The sequence below is a fragment of the Pteropus vampyrus genome, unplaced genomic scaffold (genome assembly GCF_000151845.1).
Source record: "Pteropus vampyrus isolate Shadow unplaced genomic scaffold, Pvam_2.0 Scaffold95, whole genome shotgun sequence".
NCBI lineage: Eukaryota > Metazoa > Chordata > Mammalia > Chiroptera > Pteropodidae > Pteropus > Pteropus vampyrus.
Genome location: NW_011888876.1, coordinates 3,202,370 through 3,212,134, shown reverse-complemented (window position 1 = coordinate 3,212,134; position 9,765 = coordinate 3,202,370). Strand labels below are relative to the sequence as shown.

General features: G+C 44.0%; 1 pseudogene; it reads right to left on the bottom strand.

Annotated features, from left to right (window-relative positions):
- Positions 1 to 432: 432 nt before the first annotated feature.
- Positions 433 to 551, bottom strand: LOC111742487 (annotated as a pseudogene).
- Between the last annotated feature and the right edge of the window lie 9,214 nt (positions 552 to 9,765).

Sequence of the window (9,765 nt, the reverse complement as noted above, 5' to 3'; positions counted from 1 at the left end):
CATCAGACTCAGTGAGCGCCTCACTGGAAATACAGGCTCTGAGCTGCCTGATTCCTCGGTGTGCCCGGGCCCGGGACTGTGCATTCCACAGAGCCCTTCTCCTCATGCTGAGGACACAGCAGTTTGTAGAGCTGCTTTGGGGACCACTGCTTTGTAACACCGTCTGTCCGAACAATACAGAACGTCCCAGGTGCAGGAATGAAGCATTTGAACAAACGTGACAGGCTTCTGAGCAAGAGCTCACATTTCTAACTTTGGCTCTGTCACTTGTAAAGTGGGTATCCTTGGACAAATAACTTGACCTCTCTGAGCCTCAGTTTCCGTTTTTTTGTTTTTTTTTTTTTTAAGGTGAGGCAACCTTTGGTTGACCTCACAGATTGCAAGGACCTTGTCAGCTTATAATCCCTTATTTTTTAATTTTTTTATTTTTTACACCTACAGCACCTGGTCCTCCTAGGTGGTCTCCCATCCAAGTACTAACCAGGCCCGACCCTGCTGAGCTTCCGAGATCAGACAGGATCGGGCTTGTTCAGGGTGGCATGGCCGTAGACAAGCCTCAGTTTTCTCGCCTGTGAAATGGATACCGTAGTTTCTAACTCTCGGGGTTGTGGTGAAGATAAATGGGATCGTGTACATAATGCATTAAACACAGCATCTGGCCCGTGGTAAATAAATTTTAGCCCCTGTAGTTGTTACTAATATTAAAACTAACGTTGCCCTTTGATATGATAAATGTTCAGGTAGATCATTTGCTCAGAGGAGACTGAGACCTGGGTGCCTGGAACGATCATACTCTTTAACAGGGAACATTGCTGTGTGGTCACTGAACTCTGCCAACACACAGGACTTGGGTGCAAGGTGTACTGGGCCTAATTCTGGAGCAAGTGTGACCAGGTTGAGGTAATAGAGCTGGCTGGGCTCCTCGGGTTCACAGTAAAATCCCAGGATGGCATGGTGAACTCTGAAGAGTCCAGGCTGGCAAAGGCATAGATACTCTGGAGCCCATCTGAGAAATGGGGGGCAAGAGTCTCTGGGCAGGGCCTGGAGCCCTGCAGAGGGAAGCTACATGACACAGGAGAAGGAACATGTGTTTGGATCCCAGATCTGCCATGTAATGACTGTGTGATCTCAAAAAGTCCCTAACTAACCTCTCTGGTTGATCGCATATATCCTTCAGGGCTTAAAAAAATATTATGTAAAAAGCTTGGCCAAAGGGCTGGACATATCCAGCCCTTTCGCAACTGTGGCCTTGATTAATAAGCTGGCACCTTGGGTCCATGGGGAGTCCACGAGGGTTGAGGGGAGACCTCAGCCAGTGGCCAAGCACTGCTAGATAGAGAGTGTCCAGGCTTTGGATGAGGGCTTGTGGCTCAGAGCAAATTCTAGTCCCAGCTGGGGTGAGGCTGAGGCTCGGTTCGCAGGCCGTGACTGGCTCCCCCAGGCCTGTCGTATGCCAGGCTTGGAGCCCCATCTAATGCCAACACGACAAACAGTGTTCACTGTCAGTGTAGTTTGAGACTGAAAATCCAGAGGAAGCAACGCAAATGTGTACAAACAAATAATCATTTAGTAAAGTGGCCAGGGACGAGACCTATTTTACCCAAGTCAGTGTTCTCCTGTGTTCTAGCCACAGGCCGCCAGAAACCGTAATGTAAAAAGAGATGCCATTCCCAGAAGCAATGGAAAAATACTTAGGAATAAACTTAATGAGAAATGCCTGTGACCTATATAAAGACAACTACAAAATTTTATTGGTGAAATAAAAGAAGACCAGAATAAATGGAGAGGCAGCCTACGTTTCTGCACGGGAAGACCGAATATTGTAAAAGTGTCAAATCACCTCCATGCTAATTTGTAAATTTAATGCAATAACACACAATTCTGCAAAAGGAACTTGATAAAATGACTCTAAAATTTATCTGGAAAAAACACTGGTCAGAATATCAAGGAATATTCTGTAAAAAGGAGAACACTGATAGATAGACTTACTGAATATTAAAACATAAAGTAGCAATAATTAGAATAGTGAGAATATTGATGGAAAAAACGAAATAGATTTTAATGAATTAGAACAGAATGCCTAGAAATAGATGAGATCGCATGTAAAAATTAAATAGGACAAAGCAGCCACCCTAAATGAGTGGGTGATGAATCATTTAGTAAATGCTGTTGAAAAAAAACTGATCAGCAACTTGAAAAAATAATTTGTAATTTAGATACACCTTGTACTTCATATCAAAACAACTCCAGCTGTATAAAAAATTCAGTTCAGAAAAGAACCAAACACTGAAAAATCTAGCAGAGAATAGATTGGGGTATTTATTAGATCTTTGGAATACTAATTTTAAAGAGACAACATACCAAATTATACAAACTATAAAATATACTTACACAATAAAAATTACATAGAAATGATGGCCGAGTAAAATATTTATATGGGGCAAGAACCATGAGGGTGAGAACATTTCAGGGAGATATTTTTCCTTTTTGTTTTAATAATATTTTTCAGTAAATAGAAATCAAGAATAAGACCACTGTGATTTGTTTTTAGATGATTAAATATTATGAAATCTTAAATAAGCGTTAACACACAATCCCTTTATCTACTATGACTCCTCGGTTTTCAATATAAAGGACTAGAAAACCACTTAAGACAATATAATCTAGGTATGATCTCTTATGAGAAGCCGATGGTGAATGTTTTCACTAATACTTTAAGTTCTCTGAATTCCTGCTTTACTTCAATTAGGTTTTCCTCAGTCTGGAGTCAAGTGCTTTGTCAACTCCCCCAAAATTTAAAAAAAAATGATTTAATTAAGGTAAAACGTCTAGAAAAGTGCACAATCTTTAAGTACATGGCTTTATTAACACCTATGTCACCACCCGTAAAGATGCAGAACACCTCTAAGACCCAGAAGTTCCCCTCTGGCCAGTCCCCCACCCCTTTCCTGGTTTCTGCACGATTATGTTCATCTTACCTGTTCTTGAATGGAATCATACAGGCTGTACTCTTTTGTGTCTGGCTTCTATGGAGTTGCATTATGTCTGTGAGTTTGATCCATATAAGCAGTGTGTATTGATAGTTCATTTTTATGGCAGTGTACTATTCCATCGTGTGAATATACCACATCTCATCCATTCTACTGGTCTAAAGGCATGGAGTAATGGAGAGAGGCTTGTTTTACAATCTTATACTCTCCAAAACCACACTGACTTTTCACTTCTGACAAAAGAAGAGGTAGAGAGGGCCCATCAGCAGGAGAACTTGTGACCTCTCATCTCCACCTCTTGTTTTGGGAGGCCCCTCGTCGTGTGGCATTTAATGAACTTCAGCATCCAGGTCTTACCAGACACCCGGCACCTACCAGGCCAAAGCTCAGAACTCCAAAATGCTCCTATTCTTCCCCTTTGGCCCAAAGACCTGGTTTTATGGAGACTATAACTGGACCAGGGTCTGGGGGGACATTTGGTTAACGGAAGAAGAAAGGGAAGCCACAGTGCAGGTGTGTGGGTAGGCAAAGCCCTGCCCCCTCCAAAAGCTCCTTGGCAGTTAAAGGAGAAAGAAGGGTGGCCGGCATGGACCTATCCAACCCTCCCAGGGATTACGAATGTCAGAGCCCAGTACAGAGTGGCTGGGGTAATTACAAGTGCCAACGAGCGTCACAAAGAAGGGCTACGCCAAGCTGATGTCCGCCGCCAGGCAGACCCCCCCGGGGAGGGACACTTTGAGCTGAGACTTGGAGATGGGGTGGGAGCTGGTGAGAAGTTAGCAGTGGTGCAATATGGGATAGAGGGAAAAAGAAAGTTCTAAGCAGGTCCTGGAGTCAGATGGGGCAGGGAGGCGGCGGCAGTGGCCAGATTCTGCGGGATAGGAGAAGGAAGTCATCAGAAAGACTATTATTCTAGTTGGCGAGTGAGTAGATTGGACTGAAGCTCAGTGCAGGGAGATCCATTTACCCATCTGTAAAATGGGATCATGATGCCCTCCTCACAGTGGTGGGATGACGGTGGAAGTGCTTCGTCAGGTGTTCAGGTGTTACCCCTTACTCCTCACTGAAGGGTGGGAGGACGAGGGCGCCCCTGCTGGAGGCGGGGCCAGCACCGCCGAGTTTGCGCAGAAGCTGTTACGCTTGCTCCGCTTTCCACTGCGTCCTGGGCCTGGCGCCGGGTGAGCACCCACTAAGGGCTCTTGATTGGATGAGTGAATAGTGGCCACTTCCCACTCACTGTTCAGCCTTTTCAGTGGATCGCAGGCCAGGTAAGTCGCTCAGGGCATAATAATACCCTCTTCATGGCGTTGTTGATTATTTTGAGACAGACCTGTTCGTAAAGTAAATGTCCTGTGGAAATTCTCAACACAGTAGCCGTTGTGTTTTGGACAAAGATGTAATGGCTGTGAAGGAGCTGTAGGGGTGGCGGCGGGGCCGCGAGGCCACTTTTCCTGGCACCAAACACCCAACGGCTGATCCAATAGCAAGAGTGTGGGCCCCACCTGAAAGCACAGCCTGAATCTTCCCTCTCTCCATCTCCACGTCCCCACCCTGGTCTGACTGGCGCCCTCTCACCTGGACTCCGCTTCCTGAGGAGTCACACCTGCTCTGGTTTTGCTGCTGTCCGCGCTTGGCCCCGCGCCCCGTTTTCCACTCCGCCGCCAGAGGGAGCTTTTCCAAAGTGAGATGATGGTCCCCCACTGCGCTGAGACTAAAACTCCACTCCTGGGGATAGGGGCGAGGAGAAGGGTGGGGGGCACTTCCTCCCTGCAGTATCCCCTCTTACCTGCTCCGTGCATGGGGTTCCCATGCCCCCAAGTCCCTTCCCGTGTCAGGGCCTTTGCACTTTCTGTTCATGCTGCCTGGAAAGTTCTGTCCCTCTATCTCAATGTGGCTGGTTTCCCTGTGCCATTTCGATGATCCTGGTCACTCAGATGTGGCCAGCTGGTGCCCTTTGCATTGCAAGCGGTGCACATTCTAAGAGATTTGGGGCGCACTGCCCTCTGGGCTACCTCTGAGCATCCCCCAGTCTACAGAACACCCCAGAGCCCTGAGCGAGCCACAAAGCTCAGCCTTCCTCCCTGTTTAATATTCAGCTTAAACTTTACATACCCTGTTTAAACACTTCAGTACCTTCTCATCGATTCTGCTTCTCACCAAAAATAAAAATATTTTGGTACTGCAAATAAAAGCAAATATTTGATACCACTTGGCAGTTTTCAGTGCATTAATTAGCAATTTGCTGGATAAATATTGCTGTGTAAATCAACAGTCACTTCCCAGTAATTAAAAGCCAAGTCGGATGTTATTGGAAGCACCTCCCTCCCTCCCCCCAGTGTATACTCCAGCTCCAAGAAATGTCACCCCTTCAGCTGTGGCTGGAGCACGAGTCGCCAGAAGAGGGTGTGTGTGGTCCCAAGGTGGACCACTCCCCGAATTCCAGCTCTGGCTTTGGAGAAAGGGAAAGAGGGAGCTGGAGGTGTTGGCGGTGGCTGGAGGGCCACAGGCACTCATGCGCCTCTGGGGGCCTGGGCCTCTCGGTGCCCCACGGATAATTGGGGCAAATGTGAGAAACAGATTTGGCCAATGTTCTGTGATTAGAATGGGAGTCCGTCTAAGTTGTGGTTACACGCATGGATTTGGGAATCCAACAGGCATGGAAGAGAGCACCCCAGATCAGCCACTGGCCGGCTGTGTGACCCCAGACAAGGCTCTGCTCCCCTCTGAGTCTCAGGTCCTTCATCTGTAAAATGGGAATGATAAAAATCTTTTCTCACAGGATTGTGAGAAATCCATTCGTCTGGGTTAACATGGTGTACTCTCATGGTTTGTCATGGTGGTGGTGGTTTTTCTTCTGGGTGACTCTCTCTGGGTTTAATTTCTCTGTCCACGTGCCTTCAAACTCTCCCAGGGCTGCCTTCCCAAAGAAGGTGATGGATAAATCTATGCTTATCACCTCTTTGCTCAGCCTCTCTCCAAAATATCTTCCTGGTGTGTGAAGCAAAATCTTAATGACTGACTCTGACTCCTCCTGAGTCCCCAGCTTGGCTGGGATGGGAGGAAGGAGTGGGGGGGATGGCCCAGCTGGTGAGGTACTGTAGAGTCAGGGTTGCAAGAGGGGGATTCTCACCTAAACTGGTCTCAAACCTGGGGTGCCCACAGTATTTGGAGTAGATGCGAAGATTGGCCCGAGCAAGCTGGAAGGGGCGTGGACGTTCACGCTCATGGAACAAGATGGCGAACTGAGCCTTTCTGTATAACTGCTTCCCCTGCTCCCTTTCCCTCTGAAACTACCACGGGGATATAAACAAGAAGGGAGCACAGAGGAATGCCGGGAAGAGTGACACTCACGCATTAGAAATGAGACCTGCCTGGGGAAAGGGCTGGCCGTGGGTGGGGGGCACTGTGTGTGAAGGGAGGCATCATCCCGCGTCATTAGAACTTAAAGTGATTGTGCATCTGCTGTGCCACACGTGGGCCAAGAAAGTCCCATGCATCTCACAGTGAGCCCTCATCACAGCATGGGGATGAGGCGTTGACCCCATTTTGCACAAGAGGAGGTGGAGGCACAGAGAATCTGTCCCCTGCTCACGGTTACACAGCTAATGAGTGGCTGAGCTGGGACTAGAAGCCAGGCCCATCTAACTGCTGAGCCCACATTTTAACTGCGAGGTTAGGTGGCCTCTTGAAGTGTAAGGGACCCCATCAGAACTCCATAACCCACCTGAGTACAAGGAGGCAGAGCCTGAAGGTGAGGTGGGCTGGGTCTGTAAGCACCTCACACAGCTCCAAAGTGCCAATTTGCAGTTTTCCTTGGAGGCTGGCTGGGGAGAATGAGGTACAAGGTCAGCTGGGTCCTGGCGTGGCCAGCCGGGCCAGACAGAGGGGGAGGATGGCACCCCAGCTTCACAAACAAGGCTCACTGGCAGGGCACTGATGTTCCCATGTTTATGCCTTAATATCTCACCCTTCTTATACCCCTCAGACAACGAAACCCAGAAATAGCAAACAAAACCTTCACGAATTGAACTTTATCAAATGCTTCTTTATAGACGTATTGAAATAACTTTATGGTTTTTCTCTGTTAATTTGTTAATATAATGAATAACAGATTTTATGAGTTTAAATCCAACTTTGCCATTTTTTATACGATGCTGGATTTTGTCTATGAATATTTCATTCAGGAATTTTGCCTCCATGTTTAGTTTCACGGAGTTTATTTAAGACCGGTGTGATGGTGTGTGTGTATGTGCTGCCTGGACTGGGCCGTGGGGTGCCCAGATATTTGGTCAAACATTATTCTGAGTGTGAATCGGGGGGTATTTTGGATGAGGTTAATATTTGAATTAGTTGACTGAATAAAGCAGATTGTCCTCCCGAATATGGGTAGGCCTCGTCCAATCAGTTCAAGGCCCAAATAGAAGAAAAAGTCTGACCTTCCCCTGAGTAAGAGGGATCCTCTGCCTGACTGCCTTGAGCTGGGACATTGTTTTGTTTTTTCCCCCCTGCCCCCACCTTTGGTCTCAAACTGAAACTTTGGCTTTTCCCAGTCTCAAGCCTGCCAGCACTCAGCCTGGAATTGTGTTCTCTGCTCCCCTGAATCCCTAGCGGGCAGACTACAGCACCTAGGTTGTGTCAGGCTCCATAATCACTTGAGTCAATTCCTTATAAATCTCTTTATTTATTAGCTTTATGTCTATGACATATATATTAGAGATATATGTATCTCTCCTATTGGTTCTCTTTCTCTGGTGAGCCCTAATATGTGATGATCTCTTCTTCGAATGTTGACTAGAAGTTGACTGTTACGATGTGGTCCTGTTGGGGTGTTTTTGGGTGGAGGAGGGGTTAGATTTTTACATTCATGATTCAATCTTTAATGATTATAGGTCTCTTTAGAGTTCTGATTCTTCTTGGGACAGTTTTGGTGTGTTACATTTTCCAGGAAATTGGCCATTTTGGTCTGGGTTTTCAATTTCATTGGCATAAAGTTATTCAGAACATTCTCTTGTGATTTTATTTATTTCTTATTATTTTTTGTGTGATTTTAAAAATTACTGTTTTCTCTGTATTTCTTTTCTTTGTGAATTCCTAATATCATTTATTTGCACCTTCTCTTTTTCTTAACTGGCTTTGGTTTTGTTGATTTTTCATTGTCTGGTTTTAAGTTTAATTATTCTCTGCTCATCTCATTTCCTTCATGTTTCTTTCTTGAGGTTATTCTTTTTCTAATTTCTTAAGTTGGGTGTTTAACTTGCTATTTTTCCTTTCCTTTTCTTCAATGTAAATCAGAGCCTTGCCCTCCAAGGATGAGCTGCTCCCACAAGTTTTGATATGTACTATTTGATTAAGCCATAGTTATTTTCTTCAGTCATAAGTTATTTACAACTGTGCTGTAACGTGGAGTATCACTCTTTATCTTTTTATCCTAATTTATTGCTTGTGGTCAGAAAATATGATTTGTCTGCTAACGACTCTTTAGAATTTGTTGAGATCTGCTTCATAGTCTGCAATTGGTCATTTTTGCAGATATTTCTTATGTACTTGAAAAGAATAGGTTTTCTATAATTGTTTGTTACAGGGTTCTATGTTCATTATATCAAATATGGTCATGGTCTTGTTCCAATGTTCTATCTCCTTACAAATTTTTTTATCTTCTTCATCTATAAATTACTAATTGAGTCTGTTTAAAATTTTTCACGACGATAATGGATTCGTCAATTGTAAAAATAATCAATCACACTTTTGCTTGATATATTTTGCGAAACTTTGGTGCTAGGTGCATACATAATAATATAACATCATTATTATATGTTACAGGTGAGGTGTTCCTCTTGATGGTTTTTGCCTTAGAGTCTGTTTTTATTCACCCTAATGTTAATATAGCTACCGCAGCTTTTATTTGGTTAATATTTGCTTGGTATAATTTTTTATTCCTTTACTTTCTATTTTTCTTGTCCGCAGATAACTTGCTTTTGATTCGTAAAACTTAATCTGAAAATTTGATTTTTTAACTGGATAGAGATTAGTCCATTTATATTTATTTTAGGTCTCTATTTAACGCTATTATATTATTTTATACTTTTATTGTTATCATATTTCTTATTTGTTTATTTTTCTATCTCCTTTTGGACTGGTTGACTTTATATTCTTTTTCTTCCCCCTCTATTCTATTTCTAGTCTTAAAATGGTTACCTTTAATTTTTTAAAAACCCTAAATTTTAGAAGTTTTAGATTTACAGAAAAATTTTTTTTTAAAAAAAGAGATTCTTATATACTCCCCCCTCAGTTCTCCCTGTTGATAACATATTATCAACATCATATGTTACCATGTTTTGTTACAGTTATAAGTGAATACTTATTCATTCGTATTTCCTTATATTCTACCTGATGCTCTTTTTCTATCCATCCAAGTTATGTGTCCTTTGGCTTCTTTTAGCTGTGAGTTTCTCAGACTGTCCTTGTTTTGAATGACAGTTTTGAGGAACATTGGTCAGTTATTTTGTAGAATATCCTTCAACTGGGATTAGTCTGATGTTTTTTCATGATTGGACTGGGATTATGGATTGCGGAGAGGAAAATCAGAGAGTTAAATTGATATCACATACTATCCAAAGGTATCAATGTGACTTATCCCTGTTGATATTGACCTTGATCGCCTGGCGGCTGAGGTTGTGTTGGCCAGGTTTCTCCTGATTCTGTACCCTGTGTACTCCTCGGAGGAGATGCACTGTGTGAAGGAATTCAGTCTGTGCAGCCACATTTAAGGAATGGG